At 37.2% G+C, this 26,750-nt stretch overlaps 1 pseudogene; it reads right to left on the bottom strand.

Moving 5' to 3' along the window:
• LOC139155351 (mucolipin-3-like) overlaps nucleotides 1–20,851 on the bottom strand; it is a 38,310-nt pseudogene extending 17,459 nt beyond the window's left edge.
• Nucleotides 20,852–26,750: the final 5,899 nt, after the last annotated feature.

The raw sequence follows: 26,750 nt of genomic DNA, 5'->3' as shown, positions 1-26,750 counted from the left end.
TATTATTGTTAATATTATTGTCAAAAAGCTAATACTATACAGAATTATGTTTTGAACTTAACTAAAAGAAGAGTAGGTGAGTTACCGCGAGAATTAATGTGAATTGTAGGACACACACACACACACACACACACACACACACACAAAGAATAGCTGATTTACCAAATGGGTATTTGCAGTTGTGGGCAGGCAAATCTCTGATACCAATAAATCATTGGTGCCTGCCTCTTGATTAGCTTCAGCGTTATCATTTCACTTTATTCTCTACTTCTAAGTTGCTAATGTATATACTGCAATACAGTAGTCCCTCGCTATACCGGCCTTCACCTATTGTGGCTTCACTTCATCGCGGGTTTCTGAGGAAGGCGATCGGCAGATTTAAACAGCCAACCAAACTCGATCGGCAGGTTTTTTAAAAAATATATATATCTAAAATTGTAAATACTGTATTTAAATACTGTATCTAAAATAAATACTGTGTGGGAAGGGTTTATAAACACTTAAAACAATGAAAACTTACCAAACAATTACCATATCAATACTTAAATAAGTACTATCAGTCGATAAATTCCCCATCACGGATTTCACCTATCACGGCCAGGTCTGGAACGTAACACCAGCGATAGGTGAGGGACTACTGTAGTCCACTTTAAGAAAAAGCTAACACAATCTAGGCCCATTTCTCCCATCCCAAACCTGCCCTTCAGAAAATGACTAATTACAAGTCTTCATCAGTTCAATTTTTTTTACTTGCTTCCTAGTTTATCTGTACATAAACAACCAAGCTCAGAAAGTTCCAAGGACTCCACCTCTGTACTTACTGTTAGTGTGAAATCATAGCAGTCTGGGAGTTCATGTTGTCGAACGGTCTGGAGATTAATGGCCTTCAGTTTGAACGTGAGTGCCAGAGTTACAAGTCTAGAACAGAGACCGGAGCTTTATTTCACCATTACCAAAAATATTCAAGAATGCCAGCAACTTTTATTTCTCCTCACCTCTGGAAGTCCAAAGTAAAATTGAAAGGAGTCTTCCTCAGTGTCCCATTTTCCAGAGGTAGTATTGGCTCCACATAAAGACACTCTGTGGGAAGACAGATGCTTTACGGCATATAGAAAATACTCAATATTTAATAAGATGAGGAAGTCAGACAATCAGTAATAAGGAAATTAAATCCAATCTGGTCACTAGTAGTCTTATCTAAATAATGCGAGATGTAAAATCTTTCTTCATACTTGCAAGAAAAAAGCAGCTGTTTTTTCATTAATTTAATGCATATATTTACTGAACTTCTGCCTTATGGGAATTCTTATTTGATAAAGAATCCCTGAAAATATCTGCTTGTTAAAAATAAACCCAAAAAGGAAATTTTATACTTGATCCACAGATCAGTACCCTAATACCCTAATTTCTATGGTTACAGGCCCTTCTACTTATGACTGTAGAATGATGTTTCAATGCAGTTATGAATTACTTCCATCTGAATAAAATGAAGAAACAGTAATTCAGAAAGTTCTTGTAGTGTAATTATTTGTATATGTTACACATTGGTTCATGTAATTGCATACATATATCAAGAAAAGACCCTCAATTTTTCAACAGTCCTTTAATATCTTTCATACCCAAGAGGTTTAAGCTAAGATATCCTTACAGAATTCAGCTTTTGGTATTGTTTGGAAATGTTGTGCACATATGTTTACTATATTAGTTCGCTAAGAGATTATTATTTATGTCACTATTTCCAAACTTCAAAAATAAGTCACAATGCTTCTGAATTCTCATAACAGACACTACCAATAATTCTATATGTTCAGTAATCAATGTTCATGTTGAACAGTTAAGACTGTCCACTCAAATTTATTCACAAAGTTTCAGAGGCCAGTAGAGTCAGCCAATATATTTCGGTATTTGCCTAAAGCACATAAACATGAATGGCTCAGGCAGGTAAGCTAACTGGATTTGTAAGTGCATTGTAAGGTGACATTTTCTTCAATACTTCAGGGCAAAAGTAAGAGCGCAAAATAATCCACACAGCAAACATTTATGTCATCCAACAGGTTACTAATGCTTTCTATCACATGTCTACAGTCTGAGGGCACTGCCTCACTTTTCCTAATAGTAAAGTTCACCATGAACCTGAATCACCAATTAGTGTTGGTGATGTTTGCAATGTTGAGTTGGCAAGACACTTTTGTGGATGAGGGACATCAATTGCTTCAATTTTGATTATACTATAGTATCTTCCAAGTAGATGCACCCTTAACTCTGTTCAATAATTACCAGTATGAACAACCTGCTTCAGATACAATAAAGTCAACACACTGGGCTATGAGTCAGCCATTTTTATCAGCAGGGTATCAGGCCACTTGGAAACTAAACCACGTACACCCTAAAGGTGCTTTTTCAAGAGGCACCTGGACTTTCTGGTTTTTCTTTCAAGATGTTCTGTTTCTCATCCATGAAGCTTCTTCAGCTCAGAGTTGAAGAAGCTTATTGGATGAGAAGCAAAACATCTTCAAAGAAAAACCAGAAAGTCCAGTTACTTCTTGAAAAAGCACCTTCAGGACAACCATAACCTGGATGACTGAGAATCTCCATAGATATAAACAATGTACATCTACTGTATATGGAATATATTAGGTCTGACGGAAGCTGACATTATTTGAGTGAAATGGGGCAAGGAATTAAATGAAGCACCACTACTGCAGTTTTCATGACTTAAACAAGACTCTAATGTACAAGTAGTCCTCACTTACTAATCACAGTTACTAAGTGATATAGTCATAAAGTGAAACATCCCATGACAGTTCCACTGCAGTCATTAACCAAATCACCTCAGGTTGTTAAGCAAAATGGCATGTGACTTTTGTGACTTCCTGCCATTTTCCACAATGATTCTGCTTGTTGGAAACAAGCTGAGAAGGTGACAATGGATGTTGCAATAGCTGCAAGTTCAGGGATTGGTCTTAAATATACCTTTTCACTGTTGTCGTAACTCTGAACTGTTACTGAATGAAGAAATTGCTAAGTGAGGACTATCTGCAGTAGTTGAATTTCTTCCTGTACAAATAAAACATCTGAAGTGTCTACCCATTATATTGTAATGATACTGGAAATTACTATGTGTTTGCTTTTAAACACTATGACTTTGCTCAAGTTGTCTTTCTTTCTGACCTCCGCCCACCCCACTCTCATTCTTCTCTCACACACACAGAAACAATCTATCTGATTTGAGTAGTTCAGTATATCACCAGTTTCAATTTCTGGGTCAATATGAAAAGTGTCATTTCCAGGGCTGATAATTCCTCTCTTGTAGAAGCACTGACATATGGCCATGGGCGTCTTTTCTGATCCTTTCTTTTCGTAGGCGTGATTTCCAACCGAATTAGCACGCAGCTGTAAGAACTAAGCGACAAGGTACAACCAGTTAATGGAGCTGCCCGATAATTAAAACTGAACTAATTGGAGAATGCTTCACACTTTTGGTAGTCTAAAGAGGACCCCTCCTCCCTCAAGTTATATAGTTATTTGCACTTGGGGCAAATTTCCCATTGTGGGGAATTCCCTTCTAATATACTGTAAATCAGAAGTGAAATTCAGCAGGTTCTGACAGATTCTGGAGAACCAGTAGCAGAAATTTTGACTAGTTAGGAGAACCGCCAAATACCATCTCTGGCTGGCCCCAGAATGGGGTGGGAATGAAGATTTTGCAGTATCCTTCCTTGCCACGCCCACCAAACCTCACCCACCAAACTGGTAGGGAAAAATTTTGAATTTCGCCAGTAATGTAAATATTAACCATATAGAAAGAGACTTTTTTAAGGACTATAGGTGAAATGATGTAACACACATATTCAAATTGCGTGCTCAGTTGACAAACATACTTTTAAAAATATAGTTACTACAGATCATAGCAAATACTATATTTAACTTCATGCATCACTAGGCCTTCAATAAAACCTAATAAGCACTAAATAAGTAATAACAAAAGTATGTTTTTTAAGCTTACTTGATCCAGAAACATGCCAGTCTTTACATTCCTTGATGGCAATATCATTGTCTAGGCTTATTTTAATTCTTCCACTATGAGTTTTGTTATCAAAGAGTATCTGTAGATATTGTGGAGATACAAAAGATGCTATTATTCTTATTTCTAAACACTCGTTAGTTCAGATAGAATCTGAATAGTTTATACCTAATGCTTGGTAATAAAATAAAAATCTATATCTATCTATCTACCTACCTTCCATCCATCCATCTATTTATCTATCTACTATTCTTCTCAAAAAAGCCATAAAGTCTTATAGTTAGCTTGAAGTATAACTTTGAAGCAGTGATGGCATATAAAAAGCATATTTTGTAGAAAACAGAAAATGCTTGGAGTTAGTTTAGTTCTGTCAGTGTACCATTCTCCCCCAAATCTAAGCAGTTTAAAAATAAGGTGGAGAAATAGAATAAAGGAAGACTATATCTGAATAATCCTCGAACAAAACTTAACAAGAGAACATGACCCAATGTCTTCATCTTTTTAATGTTGTTTCAGAAATATTGCTATTCTTATCACTATTTGGGTTTTATTGCACTTTTCCATCTGAGGAGTATTCAAGTTGATCGCCAGCCACAGTCAACCAAAAATAAATAGAAACAAATTTTAAAATGTACAATTACAATATAGTTACACGCATAATAAAAGTATTAATATTATTGTTAATATTATTGTCAAAAAGCTAATACTATACAGAATTATGTTTTGAACTTAACTAAAAGAAGAGTAGGTGAGTTACCGCGAGAATTAATGTGAATTGTAGGACACACACACACACACACACACACACAAAGAATAGCTGTTTTAACAAATGGGTATTTGCAGTTGTGGGCAGGCAAATCTCTGATACCAATAAATCATTGGTGCCTGCCTCTTGATTAGCTTCAGCGTTATCATTTCACTTTATTCTCTACTTCTAAGTTGCTAATGTATATACTGCAATACAGTAGTCCCTCGCTATACCGGCCTTCACCTATTGTGGCTTCACTTCATCGCGGGTTTCTGAGGAAGGCGATCGGCAGATTTAAACAGCCAACCAAACTCGATCGGCAGGTTTTTTTAAAAAAATATATATCTAAAATTGTAAATACTGTATTTAAATACTGTATCTAAAATAAATACTGTGTGGGAAGGGTTTATAAACACTTAAAACAATGAAAACTTACCAAACAATTACCATATCAATACTTAAATAAGTACTATCAGTCGATAAATTCCCCATCGCGGATTTCACCTATCACGGCCAGGTCCGGAACGTAACACCAGCGATAGGTGAGGGACTACTGTAGTCCACTTTAAGAAAAAGCTAACACAATCTAGGCCCATTTCTCCCATCCCAAACCTGCCCTTCAGAAAATGACTAATTACAAGTCTTCATCAGTTCAATTTTTTTTACTTGCTTCCTAGTTTATCTGTACATAAACAACCAAGCTCAGAAAGTTCCAAGGACTCCACCTCTGTACTTACTGTTAGTGTGAAATCATAGCAGTCTGGGAGTTCATGTTGTCGAACGGTCTGGAGATTAATGGCCTTCAGTTTGAACGTGAGTGCCAGAGTTACAAGTCTAGAACAGAGACCGGAGCTTTATTTCACCATTACCAAAAATATTCAAGAATGCCAGCAACTTTTATTTCTCCTCACCTCTGGAAGTCCAAAGTAAAATTGAAAGGAGTCTTCCTCAGTGTCCCATTTTCCAGAGGTAGTATTGGCTCCACATAAAGACACTCTGTGGGAAGACAGATGCTTTACGGCATATAGAAAATACTCAATATTTAATAAGATGAGGAAGTCAGACAATCAGTAATAAGGAAATTAAATCCAATCTGGTCACTATTAGTCTTATCTAAATAATACGAGATGTAAAATCTTTCTTCATACTTGCAAGAAAAAAGCAGCTATGTTTTTTCATTAATTTAATGCATATATTTACTGAACTTCTGCCTTATGGGAATTCTTATTTGATAAAGAATCCCTGAAAATATCTGCTTGTTAAAAATAAACCCAAAAAGGAAATTTTATACTTGATCCACAGATCAGTACCCTAATACCCTAATTTCTATGGTTACAGGCCCTTCTACTTATGACTGTAGAATGATGTTTCAATGCAGTTATGAATTACTTCCATCTGAATAAAATGAAGAAACAGTAATTCAGAAAGTTCTTGTAGTGTAATTATTTGTATATGTTACACATTGGTTCATGTAATTGCATACATATATCAAGAAAAGACCTTCAATCTTTCAACAGTCCTTTAATATCTTTCATACCCAAGAGGTTTAAGCTAAGATATCCTTACAGAATTCAGCTTTTGGTATTGTTTGGAAATGTTGTGCACATATGTTTACTATATTAGTTCGCTAAGAGATTATTATTTATGTCACTATTTCCAAACTCCAAAAATAAGTCACAATGCTTCTGAATTCTCATAACAGACACTACCAATAATTCTATATGTTCAGTAATCAATGTTCATGTTGAACAGTTAAGACTGTCCACTCAAATTTATTCACAAAGTTTCAGAGGCCAGTAGAGTCAGCCAATATATTTCGGTATTTGCCTAAAGTACATAAACATGAATGGCTCAGGCAGGTAAGCTAACTGGATTTGTAAGTGCATTGTAAGGTGACATTTTCTTCAATACTTCAGGGCAAAAGTAAGAGCGCAAAATAATCCCCACAGCAAACATTTATGTCATCCAACAGGTTACTAATGCTTTCTATCACATGTCTACAGTCTGAGGGCACTGCCTCACTTTTCCTAATAGTAAAGTTCACCATGAACCTGAATCACCAATTAGTGTTGGTGATGTTTGCAATGTTGAGTTGGCAAGACACTTTTGTGGATGAGGGACATCAATTGCTTCAATTTTGATTATACTACAGTATCTTGCAAGTAGATGCACCCTTAACCCTGTTCAATAATTACCAGTATGAAGAACCTGCTTCAGATACAATAAAGTCAACACACTGGGCTATGAGTCAGCCATTTTTATCAGCAGGGTATCAGGCCACTTGGAAACTAAACCACGTACACCCTAAAGGTGCTTTTTCAAGAGGCACCTGGACTTTCTGGTTTTTCTTTCAAGATGTTCTGTTTCTCATCCATGAAGCTTCTTCAGCTCAGAGTTGAAGAAGCTTATTGGATGAGAAGCAAAACATCTTCAAAGAAAAACCAGAAAGTCCAGTTACTTCTTGAAAAAGCACCTTCAGGACAACCATAACCTGGATGACTGAGAATCTCCATAGATATAAACAATGTACATCTACTGTATATGGAATATATTAGGTCTGACGGAAGCTGACATCATTTGAGTGAAATGGGGCAAGGAATTAAATGAAGCACCACTACTGCAGTTTTCGTGACTTAAACAAGACTCTAATGTACAAGTAGTCCTCACTTACTAATCACAGTTACTAAGTGATATAGTCATAAAGTGAAACATCCCATGACAGTTCCACTGCAGTCATTAACCAAATCACCTCAGGTTGTTAAGCAAAATGGCATGTGACTTTTGTGACTTCCTGCCATTTTCCACAATGATTCTGCTTGTTGGAAACAAGCTGAGAAGGTGACAATGGATGTTGCAATAGCTGCAAGTTCAGGGATTGGTCTTAAATATACCTTTTCACTGTTGTCGTAACTCTGAACTGTTACTGAATGAAGCAATTGCTAAGTGAGGACTATCTGCAGTAGTTGAATTTCTTCCTGTACAAATAAAACATCTGAAGTGTCTACCCATTATATTGTAATGATACTGGAAATTACTATGTGTTTGCTTTTAAACACTATGACTTTGCTCAAGTTGTCTTTCTTTCTGACCTCCGCCCACCCCACTCTCATTCTTCTCTCTCACACAGAAACAATCTATCTGATTTGAGTAGTTCAGTATATCACCAGTTTCAATTTCTGGGTCAATATCGAAAGTGTCATTTCCAGGGCTGATAATTCCTCTCTTGTAGAAGTACTGACATATGGCCATGGGCGTCTTTTCTGATCCTTTCTTTTCGTAGGCGTGATTTCCAACCGAATTAGCACGCAGCTGTAAGAACTAAGCGACAAGGTACAACCAGTTAATGGAGCTGCCCGATAATTAAAACTGAACTAATTGGAGAATGCTTCACACTTTTGGTAGTCTAAAGAGGACCCCTCCTCCCTCAAGTTATATAGTTATTTGCACTTGGGGCAAATTTCCCATTGTGGGGAATTCCCTTCTAATATACTGTAAATCAGAAGTGAAATTCAGCAGGTTCTGACAGATTCTGGAGAACCAGTAGCAGAAATTTTGACTAGTTAGGAGAACCGCCAAATACCATCTCTGGCTGGCCCCAGAATGGGGTGGGAATGAAGATTTTGCAGTATCCTTCCTTGCCACGCCCACCAAACCTCACCCACCAAACTGGTAGGGAAAAATTTTGAATTTCGCCAGTAATGTAAATATTAACCATATAGAAAGAGACTTTTTTAAGGACTATAGGTGAAATGATGTAACACACATATTCAAATTGCGTGCTCAGTTGACAAACATACTTTTAAAAATATAGTTACTACAGATCATAGCAAATACTATATTTAACTTCATGCATCACTAGGCCTTCAATAAAACCTAATAAGCACTAAATAAGTAATAACAAAAGTATGTTTTTTAAGCTTACTTGATCCAGAAACATGCCAGTCTTTACATTCCTTGATGGCAATATCATTGTCTAGGCTTATTTTAATTCTTCCACTATGAGTTTTGTTATCAAAGAGTATCTGTAGATATTGTGGAGATACAAAAGATGCTATTATTCTTATTTCTAAACACTCGTTAGTTCAGATAGAATCTGAATAGTTTATACCTAATGCTTGGTAATAAAATAAAAATCTATATCTATCTATCTACCTACCTTCCATCCATCCATCTATTTATCTATCTACTATTCTTCTCAAAAAAGCCATAAAGTCTTATAGTTAGCTTGAAGTATAACTTTGAAGCAGTGATGGCATATAAAAAGCATATTTTGTAGAAAACAGAAAATGCTTGGAGTTAGTTTAGTTCTGTCAGTGTACCATTCTCCCCCAAATTTAAGCAGTTTAAAAATAAGGTGGAGAAATAGAATAAAGGAAGACTATATCTGAATAATCCTCGAACAAAACTTAACAAGAGAACATGACCCAATGTCTTCATCTTTTTAATGTTGTTTCAGAAATATTGCTATTCTTATCACTATTTGGGTTTTATTGCACTTTTCCATCTGAGGAGTATTCAAGTTGATCGCCAGCCACAGTCAACCAAAAATAAATAGAAACAAATTTTAAAATGTACAATTACAATATAGTTACACGCATAATAAAAGTATTAATATTATTGTTAATATTATTGTCAAAAAGCTAATACTATACAGAATTATGTTTTGAACTTAACTAAAAGAAGAGTAGGTGAGTTACCGCGAGAATTAATGTGAATTGTAGGACACACACACACACACACACACACACACACACACACACAAAGAATAGCTGATTTACCAAATGGGTATTTGCAGTTGTGGGCAGGCAAATCTCTGATACCAATAAATCATTGGTGCCTGCCTCTTGATTAGCTTCAGCGTTATCATTTCACTTTATTCTCTACTTCTAAGTTGCTAATGTATATACTGCAATACAGTAGTCCCTCGCTATACCGGCCTTCACCTATTGTGGCTTCACTTCATCGCGGGTTTCTGAGGAAGGCGATCGGCAGATTTAAACAGCCAACCAAACTCGATCGGCAGGTTTTTTAAAAAATATATATATCTAAAATTGTAAATACTGTATTTAAATACTGTATCTAAAATAAATACTGTGTGGGAAGGGTTTATAAACACTTAAAACAATGAAAACTTACCAAACAATTACCATATCAATACTTAAATAAGTACTATCAGTCGATAAATTCCCCATCACGGATTTCACCTATCACGGCCAGGTCTGGAACGTAACACCAGCGATAGGTGAGGGACTACTGTAGTCCACTTTAAGAAAAAGCTAACACAATCTAGGCCCATTTCTCCCATCCCAAACCTGCCCTTCAGAAAATGACTAATTACAAGTCTTCATCAGTTCAATTTTTTTTACTTGCTTCCTAGTTTATCTGTACATAAACAACCAAGCTCAGAAAGTTCCAAGGACTCCACCTCTGTACTTACTGTTAGTGTGAAATCATAGCAGTCTGGGAGTTCATGTTGTCGAACGGTCTGGAGATTAATGGCCTTCAGTTTGAACGTGAGTGCCAGAGTTACAAGTCTAGAACAGAGACCGGAGCTTTATTTCACCATTACCAAAAATATTCAAGAATGCCAGCAACTTTTATTTCTCCTCACCTCTGGAAGTCCAAAGTAAAATTGAAAGGAGTCTTCCTCAGTGTCCCATTTTCCAGAGGTAGTATTGGCTCCACATAAAGACACTCTGTGGGAAGACAGATGCTTTACGGCATATAGAAAATACTCAATATTTAATAAGATGAGGAAGTCAGACAATCAGTAATAAGGAAATTAAATCCAATCTGGTCACTAGTAGTCTTATCTAAATAATGCGAGATGTAAAATCTTTCTTCATACTTGCAAGAAAAAAGCAGCTGTTTTTTCATTAATTTAATGCATATATTTACTGAACTTCTGCCTTATGGGAATTCTTATTTGATAAAGAATCCCTGAAAATATCTGCTTGTTAAAAATAAACCCAAAAAGGAAATTTTATACTTGATCCACAGATCAGTACCCTAATACCCTAATTTCTATGGTTACAGGCCCTTCTACTTATGACTGTAGAATGATGTTTCAATGCAGTTATGAATTACTTCCATCTGAATAAAATGAAGAAACAGTAATTCAGAAAGTTCTTGTAGTGTAATTATTTGTATATGTTACACATTGGTTCATGTAATTGCATACATATATCAAGAAAAGACCCTCAATTTTTCAACAGTCCTTTAATATCTTTCATACCCAAGAGGTTTAAGCTAAGATATCCTTACAGAATTCAGCTTTTGGTATTGTTTGGAAATGTTGTGCACATATGTTTACTATATTAGTTCGCTAAGAGATTATTATTTATGTCACTATTTCCAAACTTCAAAAATAAGTCACAATGCTTCTGAATTCTCATAACAGACACTACCAATAATTCTATATGTTCAGTAATCAATGTTCATGTTGAACAGTTAAGACTGTCCACTCAAATTTATTCACAAAGTTTCAGAGGCCAGTAGAGTCAGCCAATATATTTCGGTATTTGCCTAAAGCACATAAACATGAATGGCTCAGGCAGGTAAGCTAACTGGATTTGTAAGTGCATTGTAAGGTGACATTTTCTTCAATACTTCAGGGCAAAAGTAAGAGCGCAAAATAATCCACACAGCAAACATTTATGTCATCCAACAGGTTACTAATGCTTTCTATCACATGTCTACAGTCTGAGGGCACTGCCTCACTTTTCCTAATAGTAAAGTTCACCATGAACCTGAATCACCAATTAGTGTTGGTGATGTTTGCAATGTTGAGTTGGCAAGACACTTTTGTGGATGAGGGACATCAATTGCTTCAATTTTGATTATACTATAGTATCTTCCAAGTAGATGCACCCTTAACTCTGTTCAATAATTACCAGTATGAACAACCTGCTTCAGATACAATAAAGTCAACACACTGGGCTATGAGTCAGCCATTTTTATCAGCAGGGTATCAGGCCACTTGGAAACTAAACCACGTACACCCTAAAGGTGCTTTTTCAAGAGGCACCTGGACTTTCTGGTTTTTCTTTCAAGATGTTCTGTTTCTCATCCATGAAGCTTCTTCAGCTCAGAGTTGAAGAAGCTTATTGGATGAGAAGCAAAACATCTTCAAAGAAAAACCAGAAAGTCCAGTTACTTCTTGAAAAAGCACCTTCAGGACAACCATAACCTGGATGACTGAGAATCTCCATAGATATAAACAATGTACATCTACTGTATATGGAATATATTAGGTCTGACGGAAGCTGACATTATTTGAGTGAAATGGGGCAAGGAATTAAATGAAGCACCACTACTGCAGTTTTCATGACTTAAACAAGACTCTAATGTACAAGTAGTCCTCACTTACTAATCACAGTTACTAAGTGATATAGTCATAAAGTGAAACATCCCATGACAGTTCCACTGCAGTCATTAACCAAATCACCTCAGGTTGTTAAGCAAAATGGCATGTGACTTTTGTGACTTCCTGCCATTTTCCACAATGATTCTGCTTGTTGGAAACAAGCTGAGAAGGTGACAATGGATGTTGCAATAGCTGCAAGTTCAGGGATTGGTCTTAAATATACCTTTTCACTGTTGTCGTAACTCTGAACTGTTACTGAATGAAGAAATTGCTAAGTGAGGACTATCTGCAGTAGTTGAATTTCTTCCTGTACAAATAAAACATCTGAAGTGTCTACCCATTATATTGTAATGATACTGGAAATTACTATGTGTTTGCTTTTAAACACTATGACTTTGCTCAAGTTGTCTTTCTTTCTGACCTCCGCCCACCCCACTCTCATTCTTCTCTCACACACACAGAAACAATCTATCTGATTTGAGTAGTTCAGTATATCACCAGTTTCAATTTCTGGGTCAATATGAAAAGTGTCATTTCCAGGGCTGATAATTCCTCTCTTGTAGAAGCACTGACATATGGCCATGGGCGTCTTTTCTGATCCTTTCTTTTCGTAGGCGTGATTTCCAACCGAATTAGCACGCAGCTGTAAGAACTAAGCGACAAGGTACAACCAGTTAATGGAGCTGCCCGATAATTAAAACTGAACTAATTGGAGAATGCTTCACACTTTTGGTAGTCTAAAGAGGACCCCTCCTCCCTCAAGTTATATAGTTATTTGCACTTGGGGCAAATTTCCCATTGTGGGGAATTCCCTTCTAATATACTGTAAATCAGAAGTGAAATTCAGCAGGTTCTGACAGATTCTGGAGAACCAGTAGCAGAAATTTTGACTAGTTAGGAGAACCGCCAAATACCATCTCTGGCTGGCCCCAGAATGGGGTGGGAATGAAGATTTTGCAGTATCCTTCCTTGCCACGCCCACCAAACCTCACCCACCAAACTGGTAGGGAAAAATTTTGAATTTCGCCAGTAATGTAAATATTAACCATATAGAAAGAGACTTTTTTAAGGACTATAGGTGAAATGATGTAACACACATATTCAAATTGCGTGCTCAGTTGACAAACATACTTTTAAAAATATAGTTACTACAGATCATAGCAAATACTATATTTAACTTCATGCATCACTAGGCCTTCAATAAAACCTAATAAGCACTAAATAAGTAATAACAAAAGTATGTTTTTTAAGCTTACTTGATCCAGAAACATGCCAGTCTTTACATTCCTTGATGGCAATATCATTGTCTAGGCTTATTTTAATTCTTCCACTATGAGTTTTGTTATCAAAGAGTATCTGTAGATATTGTGGAGATACAAAAGATGCTATTATTCTTATTTCTAAACACTCGTTAGTTCAGATAGAATCTGAATAGTTTATACCTAATGCTTGGTAATAAAATAAAAATCTATATCTATCTATCTACCTACCTTCCATCCATCCATCTATTTATCTATCTACTATTCTTCTCAAAAAAGCCATAAAGTCTTATAGTTAGCTTGAAGTATAACTTTGAAGCAGTGATGGCATATAAAAAGCATATTTTGTAGAAAACAGAAAATGCTTGGAGTTAGTTTAGTTCTGTCAGTGTACCATTCTCCCCCAAATCTAAGCAGTTTAAAAATAAGGTGGAGAAATAGAATAAAGGAAGACTATATCTGAATAATCCTCGAACAAAACTTAACAAGAGAACATGACCCAATGTCTTCATCTTTTTAATGTTGTTTCAGAAATATTGCTATTCTTATCACTATTTGGGTTTTATTGCACTTTTCCATCTGAGGAGTATTCAAGTTGATCGCCAGCCACAGTCAACCAAAAATAAATAGAAACAAATTTTAAAATGTACAATTACAATATAGTTACACGCATAATAAAAGTATTAATATTATTGTTAATATTATTGTCAAAAAGCTAATACTATACAGAATTATGTTTTGAACTTAACTAAAAGAAGAGTAGGTGAGTTACCGCGAGAATTAATGTGAATTGTAGGACACACACACACACACACACACACACAAAGAATAGCTGTTTTAACAAATGGGTATTTGCAGTTGTGGGCAGGCAAATCTCTGATACCAATAAATCATTGGTGCCTGCCTCTTGATTAGCTTCAGCGTTATCATTTCACTTTATTCTCTACTTCTAAGTTGCTAATGTATATACTGCAATACAGTAGTCCCTCGCTATACCGGCCTTCACCTATTGTGGCTTCACTTCATCGCGGGTTTCTGAGGAAGGCGATCGGCAGATTTAAACAGCCAACCAAACTCGATCGGCAGGTTTTTTTAAAAAAATATATATCTAAAATTGTAAATACTGTATTTAAATACTGTATCTAAAATAAATACTGTGTGGGAAGGGTTTATAAACACTTAAAACAATGAAAACTTACCAAACAATTACCATATCAATACTTAAATAAGTACTATCAGTCGATAAATTCCCCATCGCGGATTTCACCTATCACGGCCAGGTCCGGAACGTAACACCAGCGATAGGTGAGGGACTACTGTAGTCCACTTTAAGAAAAAGCTAACACAATCTAGGCCCATTTCTCCCATCCCAAACCTGCCCTTCAGAAAATGACTAATTACAAGTCTTCATCAGTTCAATTTTTTTTACTTGCTTCCTAGTTTATCTGTACATAAACAACCAAGCTCAGAAAGTTCCAAGGACTCCACCTCTGTACTTACTGTTAGTGTGAAATCATAGCAGTCTGGGAGTTCATGTTGTCGAACGGTCTGGAGATTAATGGCCTTCAGTTTGAACGTGAGTGCCAGAGTTACAAGTCTAGAACAGAGACCGGAGCTTTATTTCACCATTACCAAAAATATTCAAGAATGCCAGCAACTTTTATTTCTCCTCACCTCTGGAAGTCCAAAGTAAAATTGAAAGGAGTCTTCCTCAGTGTCCCATTTTCCAGAGGTAGTATTGGCTCCACATAAAGACACTCTGTGGGAAGACAGATGCTTTACGGCATATAGAAAATACTCAATATTTAATAAGATGAGGAAGTCAGACAATCAGTAATAAGGAAATTAAATCCAATCTGGTCACTATTAGTCTTATCTAAATAATACGAGATGTAAAATCTTTCTTCATACTTGCAAGAAAAAAGCAGCTATGTTTTTTCATTAATTTAATGCATATATTTACTGAACTTCTGCCTTATGGGAATTCTTATTTGATAAAGAATCCCTGAAAATATCTGCTTGTTAAAAATAAACCCAAAAAGGAAATTTTATACTTGATCCACAGATCAGTACCCTAATACCCTAATTTCTATGGTTACAGGCCCTTCTACTTATGACTGTAGAATGATGTTTCAATGCAGTTATGAATTACTTCCATCTGAATAAAATGAAGAAACAGTAATTCAGAAAGTTCTTGTAGTGTAATTATTTGTATATGTTACACATTGGTTCATGTAATTGCATACATATATCAAGAAAAGACCTTCAATCTTTCAACAGTCCTTTAATATCTTTCATACCCAAGAGGTTTAAGCTAAGATATCCTTACAGAATTCAGCTTTTGGTATTGTTTGGAAATGTTGTGCACATATGTTTACTATATTAGTTCGCTAAGAGATTATTATTTATGTCACTATTTCCAAACTCCAAAAATAAGTCACAATGCTTCTGAATTCTCATAACAGACACTACCAATAATTCTATATGTTCAGTAATCAATGTTCATGTTGAACAGTTAAGACTGTCCACTCAAATTTATTCACAAAGTTTCAGAGGCCAGTAGAGTCAGCCAATATATTTCGGTATTTGCCTAAAGTACATAAACATGAATGGCTCAGGCAGGTAAGCTAACTGGATTTGTAAGTGCATTGTAAGGTGACATTTTCTTCAATACTTCAGGGCAAAAGTAAGAGCGCAAAATAATCCCCACAGCAAACATTTATGTCATCCAACAGGTTACTAATGCTTTCTATCACATGTCTACAGTCTGAGGGCACTGCCTCACTTTTCCTAATAGTAAAGTTCACCATGAACCTGAATCACCAATTAGTGTTGGTGATGTTTGCAATGTTGAGTTGGCAAGACACTTTTGTGGATGAGGGACATCAATTGCTTCAATTTTGATTATACTACAGTATCTTGCAAGTAGATGCACCCTTAACCCTGTTCAATAATTACCAGTATGAAGAACCTGCTTCAGATACAATAAAGTCAACACACTGGGCTATGAGTCAGCCATTTTTATCAGCAGGGTATCAGGCCACTTGGAAACTAAACCACGTACACCCTAAAGGTGCTTTTTCAAGAGGCACCTGGACTTTCTGGTTTTTCTTTCAAGATGTTCTGTTTCTCATCCATGAAGCTTCTTCAGCTCAGAGTTGAAGAAGCTTATTGGATGAGAAGCAAAACATCTTCAAAGAAAAACCAGAAAGTCCAGTTACTTCTTGAAAAAGCACCTTCAGGACAACCATAACCTGGATGACTGAGAATCTCCATAGATATAAACAATGTACATCTACTGTATATGGAATATATTAGGTCTGACGGAAGCTGACATCATTTGAGTGAAATGGGGCAAGGAATTAAATGAAGCACCACTACTGCAGTTTTCGTGACTTAAACAAGACTCTAATGTACAAGTAGTCCTCACTTACTAATCACAGTTACTAAGTGATATAGTCATAAAGTGAAACATCCCATGACAGTTCCACTGCAGTCATTAACCAAATCACCTCAGGTTGTTAAGCAAAATGGCATGTGACTTTTGTGACTTCCTGCCATTTTCCACAATGATTCTGCTTGTTGGAAACAAGCTGAGAAGGTGACAATGGATGTTGCAATAGCTGCAAGTTCAGGGATTGGTCTTAAATATACCTTTTCACTGTTGTCGTAACTCTGAACTGTTACTGAATGAAGCAATTGCTAAGTGAGGACTATCTGCAGTAGTTGAATTTCTTCCTGTACAAATAAAACATCTGAAGTGTCTACCCATTATATTGTAATGATACTGGAAATTACTATGTGTTTGCTTTTAAACACTATGACTTTGCTCAAGTTGTCTTTCTTTCTGACCTCCGCCCACCCCACTCTCATTCTTCTCTCTCACACAGAAACAATCTATCTGATTTGAGTAGTTCAGTATATCACCAGTTTCAATTTCTGGGTCAATATCGAAAGTGTCATTTCCAGGGCTGATAATTCCTCTCTTGTAGAAGTACTGACATATGGCCATGGGCGTCTTTTCTGATCCTTTCTTTTCGTAGGCGTGATTTCCAACCGAATTAGCACGCAGCTGTAAGAACTAAGCGACAAGGTACAACCAGTTAATGGAGCTGCCCGATAATTAAAACTGAACTAATTGGAGACGCAAGAGAATGTCTGCGATGGAACATACTGCTTTTCAGATTTATTGATCTCATGAATAGAATTACAAAGACTAAGCTTCAACTAAAACTCGGTGAAATGGATTCAGTCATAGAAAACCTCATTTTTATGGGCCAATTGCCTGTGTTACCTTTATCTGATGAGGTTACTATGGAATTAAAAGGTCTGCATCTCTTGCCTCATTAGAGCCAATGCAAGCTCTATGGTATAGGAAACCAATGTGATTTTCCTTCCATTCATATCTGTTTACATATACTGACTTGGCTTTTTCAAGCTTAGTTTAGGTTCAGTGTACAATATTTTATAAAATACTAGCTGAAAACCCAGCGCTACACGGGTATTTATAGACCTCAAAGCATTTGTCTGACAGGGAGCCATTGAGAAGGGTCTTTTGCCCCCTACTCCCATGCCTATCACCCCTGCCCTCCCCTTCCCATGTGATCTTCTTTCCGCTCTTTCTACAATCTTGGCACTTTGCCCCAAATCCACCAGGGGGCGTCATCTGCCTCTAACAAGGAGTCATTGAGAGGGGCCTTTCTTCCCCCTACTCCCATGCCCATCACCCCTGCCCTGTCCCTCCCCCCTCCAACGCACTCCTCTTTCCCACCCTTTCTACAATCATGGCACTTTGGCCCACCTTCTGTCAAGAGAAGGGAATATCAAGTGCTTTCCCATTGGCCCAGTGGAGGGCAAATGTCATGGCTGGCTTTCTAGAGGAAGCTGTGACAGAAGTGAATCATAGACAATGTCCACTCTAGGACGCTGCACTCGCTCTCATTAATGGCCCAGATGTTTCAGAGTTATGCTGGAACACACACACACACTAAGGGGTACTAGGGTGTCTTACTCCCACAGTATTTGTTTCCAGAGGGTAAATCATCTGTGTACCAAGCTTGTTTAAAATTGCTTGAGTCATTCCAGACTTATGCTGGAACATACAGCCGATAGATAGATAGATAGATAGATAGATAGATAGATAGATAGATAGATAGATAGATAGATAGATAGATAGATAGATAGATAAATAACTATTACCTGGTTTATTGCAAAAGAGATCTGGTCATAGACCTCTGTTTGCGTGTACACTGCATAGGTGTCATCCATGCTGTCCACATAGCCTTTCAGGAATAGATGCTTAAAGGATACCGTGTTTTCTTCTTTAAATGTAACCACCATTTGATTGCTTAAACCAAAAACTACAAGCTGAAAATATCAATAGAAAGGGAATTCTTCAGCTAAAATACTCAAAAAGTCCATTCTGACCACAAGTACATTAAATTTTTTAATTGATGGAGCATTCGTAGCTACACACTGGAGTATAAGACGCACCTTAGTTTCGGGGGAGTAAAATAGAGGGGGGGAATCTACCTATCAGGTATGCATCTGGTTAGTGTTCTTAGTCAGTTCAGCTCGAACACATTATTTTATCCGCTGGTTAGGGCTGAAAAAGCCTTTTTCAGAGGGGGTAGGAATGAAAGCAAGCCTGCAAAGACTTAGGGCTGGAAAAAACCTTCTTCGGAGGGCATAGGAAGCAGAGAAGATTGTCAGCACCTTGCTAGGGCTGGGGAAAAAAACTTTGAAAAAGTAACATCCAAAGTATAAGTCACACCCAAATGTTCAGCCTCTTTTAGGGAGGAAAAGGGTGCCTCTTATCTGTATACAGTATTCCGAAAAATACAGTAGTTCTACCACCATTCCCTACTCATTCTCTTGGTAGTTTCATTTTACCCTGAGAGTGTGAAAGGTAAATAAATCAGGAATTGAACATATAGGAAAAAAGAGCTGGGTACCATCCCTCCGATTTACAACTTTTATTTTCATTCAGTGGTCAAAGACTCCTCCTATATTTATGTAACTATGTTACACTTATAATTTAGCCCAGTTCAATATCATGACTATTTTATTCTTTTTGATCTTGGATCTGTTTTGCTAATAAAAACATAATATAATATTAGTATAGTTCATATTGGACATTTTCATACTATATTCTGTACACACAGATTTCCTTATAGTTGGTGAACAATGAGCATTTAATTAGTAGAAGGCTGAAGAGTGACATATATAATAATGAAATGAAACTGCAACTATAATCTTGATATTGTTCATTGTCTCCACTTGACTAATAGCCTATTCTGTTCATTACCCCAATCCAGCATCCATCAAATATTTGGACTAAAAGTTCTATAATTCCTAAACGAGATAGCTATGTTAGCTGACACTTATGAGAGTTCTTTTGCAACACAGATGAAGAACATATGATGAAGATACATATAATATTATTAAATTTGTCAATACTAAATACTTGACAAAAATATTTTCTTCCAAAATATTCAGTGTGTAAGAACACAGGTCATTTCAATACTTACAGATGGTCCTTGATTTACAATCACAATTATGACCAACATTTCTATTGCTAAGCAAGGCAATTATTACATGAGTTGTACCTGATTTTATTTTTAAATATGTGGGGGGGGGGGCGCATGGTTTTTAAATGAATCACTGCAGTAATTGATTGAATTATGTGGTTGCTAAATAAATCCAGCTTTCCCTATTGACTTTGCTTGTTGGAAGCCAACTGGGAAGATTGCAAATGCAGGTCACATGTTTCTAGGATGCTGCAACCATCATTAGTATATGCTGGCTGTCAAGCGCCCAAATTCTAATCATATGACCAAGCCCTTGTAACTTTAGACAGTTACTAAACAAATGGTTATAAGTCGAGGACTGCCTGTATTAAGGTCTGAAAGTTTCAAATACCAACCGTACAGATGGTTCTAAAAACACAAGTCTCTAAAGAAGCAGTAAATCAGAGGTTGTCACTCAACTGGTTATAATTTCTTGAATTTATATAGCAGTAGCTAAAAATGTGTAAGTAATAATTGTACTGCAGCTGTGTATCTCACCTGGATAGTGACCATAGCTATTTTCATAATTTGTATGCCCAGCTTCCACGGTTTCCTTCCTCGGGCCCAGAATTTTTCACAGGGATTCATAAAGAAAAAATTAAGTTTTCTTCTTAACTGATCTTCCAGAAGCTGGCACATTGATGATGTTTTACACTGTATAAATGTTCATCATCCTGAGTACTGCAGCTGCCTACAAGCACTTCAGGATTTTCCATTGCTGGAACAGAAAAAAACATTAGCAATATTGTAACGATTAACCAAAAATGCTATGCATGTATTTGTGAGCATATCTAAAAGTCAAGGTGTGATTGTCTCCTTTAACAATGAGAGTTTCAACTCCAAACTACAAGTATTACAGCACCTTCCATGCCAACTTATAGCTCATCGATGTTATTTCATCAACTAATCACAGCAGTGAAAAAGATATTAACAGTGAAGAAAAATGAGTTCTCCCACAGTTCTCATGTTCCTATCATAGAAAGCACTATTTTTTGGAACCAAACATAAGGAGGTTTTTTTCCATAAACACATTATTTTGTTTATCAGTTTTCCTGTTAAGATTTTACAGGATATTGTTTCAAGAGTTATTTCTCAAAAAAATCTTCCACATTTCTCCCATCCTCCCCCTCTCTTACGTGCATTTATCCTTGGCTCTTGCTTGATTTCTGCGCCATCATAAAATGGCTGAGAATCACGGCTTCTGAATGGTCTAGAAGTCCAATAATGAATAACTGTGGGTTCTTTAAGACATGTGTATTATATGGAACTCCATTCTATGTCTTACCGTCATACAAATTACACTTTCAGAGAAAAGTCACAGAACCAATTTTTAAATCCAATTCCTTGAAATGCTGTGAGCTAAGAAACTTTAGCACATTGAGGGAGTTCCATAAACTTCCTGGGCTTTTTAGTATTAGGAACCCTAGAAATTACAATATATTCTGTTTGCTCTTAAGAGTACAAATGTCACAGAATCTGCTTAAACTTCCTTCTAGTTCTAATAACCCTCTAGTTCCACAGAAGGCATGTGAATTCTTTAGTTCTGTATTTGCAACACTGGCCTTAATGTATTACAAATTGTTGGTAGAGGACAACAACAATGTTAAAAGCAGGTGTAGGTCCATTCCAAAATAAGTGTGCTCAGAGGCAGGTCTCTCATCTGAAAAATGGAGCTTTCTTCCATTCATGTCTGGGTAGAAAGACAATAGATAGGAAGTAGATCCACTGTGAGAATGAAGACAAGATATTATCAACATCTTCAATACTGAAGATACCAGAAAACCAGGTTAACTAAATTCAAAGAATTTATTATTGAGAGTTGTATGATGCCCAAGAAATATAATTGCATTACTGGTATTGCTATGAAAAACAAAAGAAGCAATATTTGGGGAACAGATTCCTGTGCATATGAAGGACAAAGAAGCTAATCTATAAAGCAGTAGCTCACTTCCCTTATCTTTCCCTCCTGTTCCCTGGTCCAGGATCTATATTATATGTGGCAGATTCCTCAATTCATCTCTTTCTCTTTCAAAAAGCACCAACGCACAGTTGATATATTAAGATAAATGGGAGGAAAATCATTGTTATCTCATTTGACACTGGCATTTAAATGGGACATAATGTTGTGCTCATTTTAAAGCAGTACAAAAATATTTTCATATATAAATTATTTTGTGGGATCTATCATATTTGTACAAGGTGACTGTCTATTCCACAGGATTATTAATGTCATATCGATCCTGTAATACTGCCAACCCAATAGAGATGCTCATAATCTCACAAGATACAGTAAAACCCATGCAAAACCAAATTATTTATATAAATGTTGCAGTCAACTTATCAAATATAATGCTAAACATTCTCTTTATTGACTTCAATTGCCAAATCAGAGCCAGAGGAAGTAAATGTATGCATAGAGTTAATTAGTGAATATACAGTCCATTTTTGGTATCATCATTTGAAAGTAATACGCCGCCTCCGAACTGATTTAACTGTTGCTCATAAAATCATACATCACAATGTACTCCGTTGGCAACTACTTCACCTTTAACAACAACAACGCAAGAGCATGCAATAGATACAAACTAAATGTAAATCGCTCCAAACTAGACTGCAGAAAATGCAATTTCAGCAATAGAGTGGCCTGGAATTCACTCTGTTGTTTCTTCCCCCAATCCCAAAATCTTCAACCTTACATTATCTACAATAGACTTCTCCCCTTTTCTAAGAGTGCATAAGTGCCTACCGTTCCTGTCCTAATGTCTGTTTATCTTTTCTATCTCTACTTTATACTTATATTATGTTAAACATACTACAATACAATACAGTGGTACCTCGAGATACGAGTTTAATTCGTTCCGGACCTGGGCTCTTAAGTCGAGCAGCTCTTATCTCGAACGACTTTTCCCCATAGGAATTAATGTAAATAATTTTAATTGGTTCCAGCCCTCAAAAAACTCACAAAGTTAGTCTAAATTATGCAGAAAGACATGTTTTTAATGAAGAAATGTACATGTACATATAAATGAATAATGAAGTTTCTTTCACTTAACTTGTAAACTTTCTTAAACTTTTAAATTTACATATGTTCAACTTCTCTGTCACCCAATCCTGTAGGACAGAGGTCCCCAACCCTTTTTGCACCAGGGACCGGCTTTAAGCGATCAAGAGAGGAATGGGTGAATGAATGGACGGAGGGTGGGAAGGAAGGGGTTGGGGGTTGGGGGGATTCTGGAAAGCCCCCCAGGCCGGCAGCGACCTTTTAAAACAGCCGCGCCGTTTGCGAGCTAACTCCTGAAGCCAAACGCTAAAGGCGAACTTCCACGTCCTGGGCTCTCAGCAAGGGGGTTGCATGAGAGACGTGGCAGTGTTCTCTCAGCGGAGGCTGGCGAAGGTGATATTCAATGTCGGGGGCGCACGGGCGGTTGCGCACGCTCCCTATCTCCCTGCTAGCCCACTTGGAATGTGAAATTCAAAACAGCGTTGGGATCCCCCCACCCCCAGCAGAAGCCAAGGATCCCCAGAGTGGGGCGGCAGGGGAGGCGACCGCCTCTCCACTCACCAAGTGCCGGGATACGAGCTGAGAAGAGCCGGGCTGGCTTACTTTCCTTCCTTTCCTCGCTGATGCAGAGCCACTCGAACAAAGCGTCACACGCGACGCTTTGTTCGAGTGGCTCTGCATCAGCGCGGGAAGGAAGGAAAGTAAGCCAGCCCGGCTCTTCTCGGCTCGTATCGCGGATTTGAGCTCGGGAGACGAACAAAAATGTCTCTCCTCTCCCAGCTCTTATCTCGAGTAGCTCTTATCTCGAGCAGCTCTTATGTCGGGGTTCCACTGTACTATATTTGTATGATAAATAAAATAAAATAAATAAATAAATAAATAAAATAATCAGAATTCAGAAAAATCTTCAAAGAACGGGAAGGCAATAATGTACCGGTAATGAAATCCTTGAGTTGAATTTTATTCCTGATGACAACATAGGTAGATTCATAAAGTGGGGTTTTTTGCGGGGGTGGAGGGCTACAATCAGTGAAGGGCTATCAAACTTTTTACTACCACACTGTGGGCGTTGTTTATGCAGGACGCCCTGCATTTTCTTTCATCTTTCAGTGCAAATTGGATGCTCTGGGATGGAGCTCCATTTTTGCTACCCCACTGCATCTCCCACCCTCCGAGTCCGGGCAGTAGCCGACCCCTGGCTACAATATGGAAATGGTCTTGCCATTGCCTTCTAGGATTTTTTTCCAGCTAGTCTACACATGAGATCCTTCACAGGCCAAGTGTTTCTAAGTGCTAAATACAAGTACGCCCTACTCCACTGTTCAACTAGACAAGATTTGTTGAAATTTTGATTTAGTTGGCCAGATTTTTCAATTCAATACAATTAGTATATTTTTCATGTATTTATTAGATTTGTGTTTAGGAAGTTCAGAGTAGCTTTATAAATTAAATTAGAGTGGTAGATTTAGCTGGCCATCTATGGTTTGCCAACACTACTATACGAGTGTCTCATAGAAGCAGAATCTAAATTTCTGACACTGTCTCAATACTAGCCACTGATGATTATTATATCATACCCTATAACTAAAATCCATTTCAAAAAACTGAAGTGTTCCAAGCTAAAATTAAAAAGCCAGATGAATTTGAAAAAGGGGCTATGATTAACTTGCACCACTCAGCTGAAGTTAAAAACAAAGTTCTAGAAAGCTTTTGTTCATTCACTTAGATATGCAAGTACAGTATTTTAACTTTTTCCACAATTTTGAAAATTATTCAACTATCCTTCAAATAAAAAATAGCCTCCAGAAAGATGTGGATTTTTTTTTCTTTGTAGTTATTTAGCATCATCATGTTTGTGGGAATGATAAATAGCCATGATTCATCTGCATAACCAATAACATAGTGTCATTCATTAAAATGATTTCAAAGAAAGGACATATAAAATTAACATTACCTCTATAATGTAACATAAGGCAACAATAATTCCATAGCAATTTTAATCTGAATGGAAGGAACATATTTTAGCATCATCCAGAGTTTTTTTTAATTTAAGAACTCTCTAAGTTGTCCAGTTGAAGAAACTTAACACCATTTACCTAAAAAGAAATCTACTGTACAAAGAAAGGGCATATAGATTTAATATTACCTCCACAATAAAACATACGACAGCAACACATTCATATAACCTTCATATAATTTATTTGAATGGGAAGGAAGGGATTTGATTATTATTATTAATATTTATTATTATTATTTATTAAATTTGTATGCCGCCCCTCTCTGCAGACTCCAGAAGACTTCCCCAAATCCAGAAGACTTCCAATTGAAGAAACTTTTTTAAATGTTCATTTATCTAAGGAGGAATCGAAAGCAATGCCCATCTATCTAAGAACTTAACCTTAATTAGAATAATGAATATTTCCATTAAGTCAACATAGGCTTCCACTGATGAATTAAATTAGTTTTTAACAGTCGATCACTTCTATACACATTGCTATTGGAGTGAAAGTATAATTTCTGAAGGAAAAAAGGATGCCACCTTCATGTTTAGATGGCATATGCATTTACGCCCAGAGTCCTTCAGGAGTTGGGCATCATATTATTTATTTCTTATTTATTAATTGGACTTTTATGCCACCCCTCCCCGAAGACTCAGGGTGGCTTACAACACATAATGAAACAATATATAACGTCCCAAATCCAGTTAATTTAAATTATAATCTTATTATTATATATAATCGAGTCTGTGGAGAGGGGCGGCATAGAAATCTAAATAATAAATAAATAAATAAATAAACCCCAAACCATAAAAAGTCAGTCAGTCAGTCAGTCAAATCAATCAATCAGCATGCAATTTTAGAAAAATCATTCCCTTCACATAGCAGCAAAAGTGGGAGGATGCAAACTTAAGAGTTTGTCCCAAATAAAGCATCCCTTTTGAGAAAAATGAACAAACGTGATATTAAATAAATATTAAATTATTCTTATTATTATTTTAAAAATACTCAAAAAAATCACCCAATCAAGAGGGAGAAGAGGTTTTTTAGTTCAGCAGAAAGGCTTAGAAAAATTCAATTCAGTTCAATACGTTGCTCTCTTCCTCCTTCCAGTAACAGCTATCAGTCCTGGAATTTTACCGCTTCGTCCTTTATTGGTCCTTCGTCGAAAGATTATCGGGGCCACCACAAAAAAGCAAGCTTCGTCGCCGGTAAGGGTCTGCCTTAAAAACACAGTCAGACCCTCTCGATGGCCTAGTTCCATAATTCAGAGGCGGATCCCATCCGAAGCAGCCCCATTTTTTTCGCCTCTCTCTGTGCTCATGAAGCCCCTTCCTCCCGCCATCCCAAGGATGGACAGAAGCGGCCGCCGACCCCAGACTCACCTTCCCAAAAGAAAGGCCGCCCCTTGAACTCCTAGAGCCGGGCAGGGGAGGGCCTTTTTTTAAAAAACTCCTACATCAGCCCTAGCAGGTGAAGCTGGTTCCTCGAAGCGAGCGAGGGAGTGAGCGCCGGGCTTGCCTTACATCGCCGCCGGGCAGAAGAGTCACCTGAGCCGCGCGGCAAAGGCGAAGCGATGCAAAACATCGGCGACTTCGGCCTGACTCTGCTACCACAAAGACGCGTCTGGGGAGCATCCACAGAAAAAGCCGGGCGATGAGCAGCCGGTGGAAAATTGCAGGCGGCAGAAGCTGCTCCTCTGCGCCGGCACCACGTGACCGAGGCCGGCTTCTGCCACCCGCCTCGTCGGTCGCCTCCTCCTCCTCCTCCTCGCTCAAAGGCAAGG

The sequence above is a fragment of the Erythrolamprus reginae genome, unplaced genomic scaffold (genome assembly GCF_031021105.1).
Source record: "Erythrolamprus reginae isolate rEryReg1 unplaced genomic scaffold, rEryReg1.hap1 H_12, whole genome shotgun sequence".
NCBI classification, from domain to species: Eukaryota; Metazoa; Chordata; class Lepidosauria; order Squamata; family Dipsadidae; genus Erythrolamprus; species Erythrolamprus reginae.
Note: the sequence above shows the minus strand (reverse complement) of the source record. Positions and strands in the feature narration are given on the sequence as shown.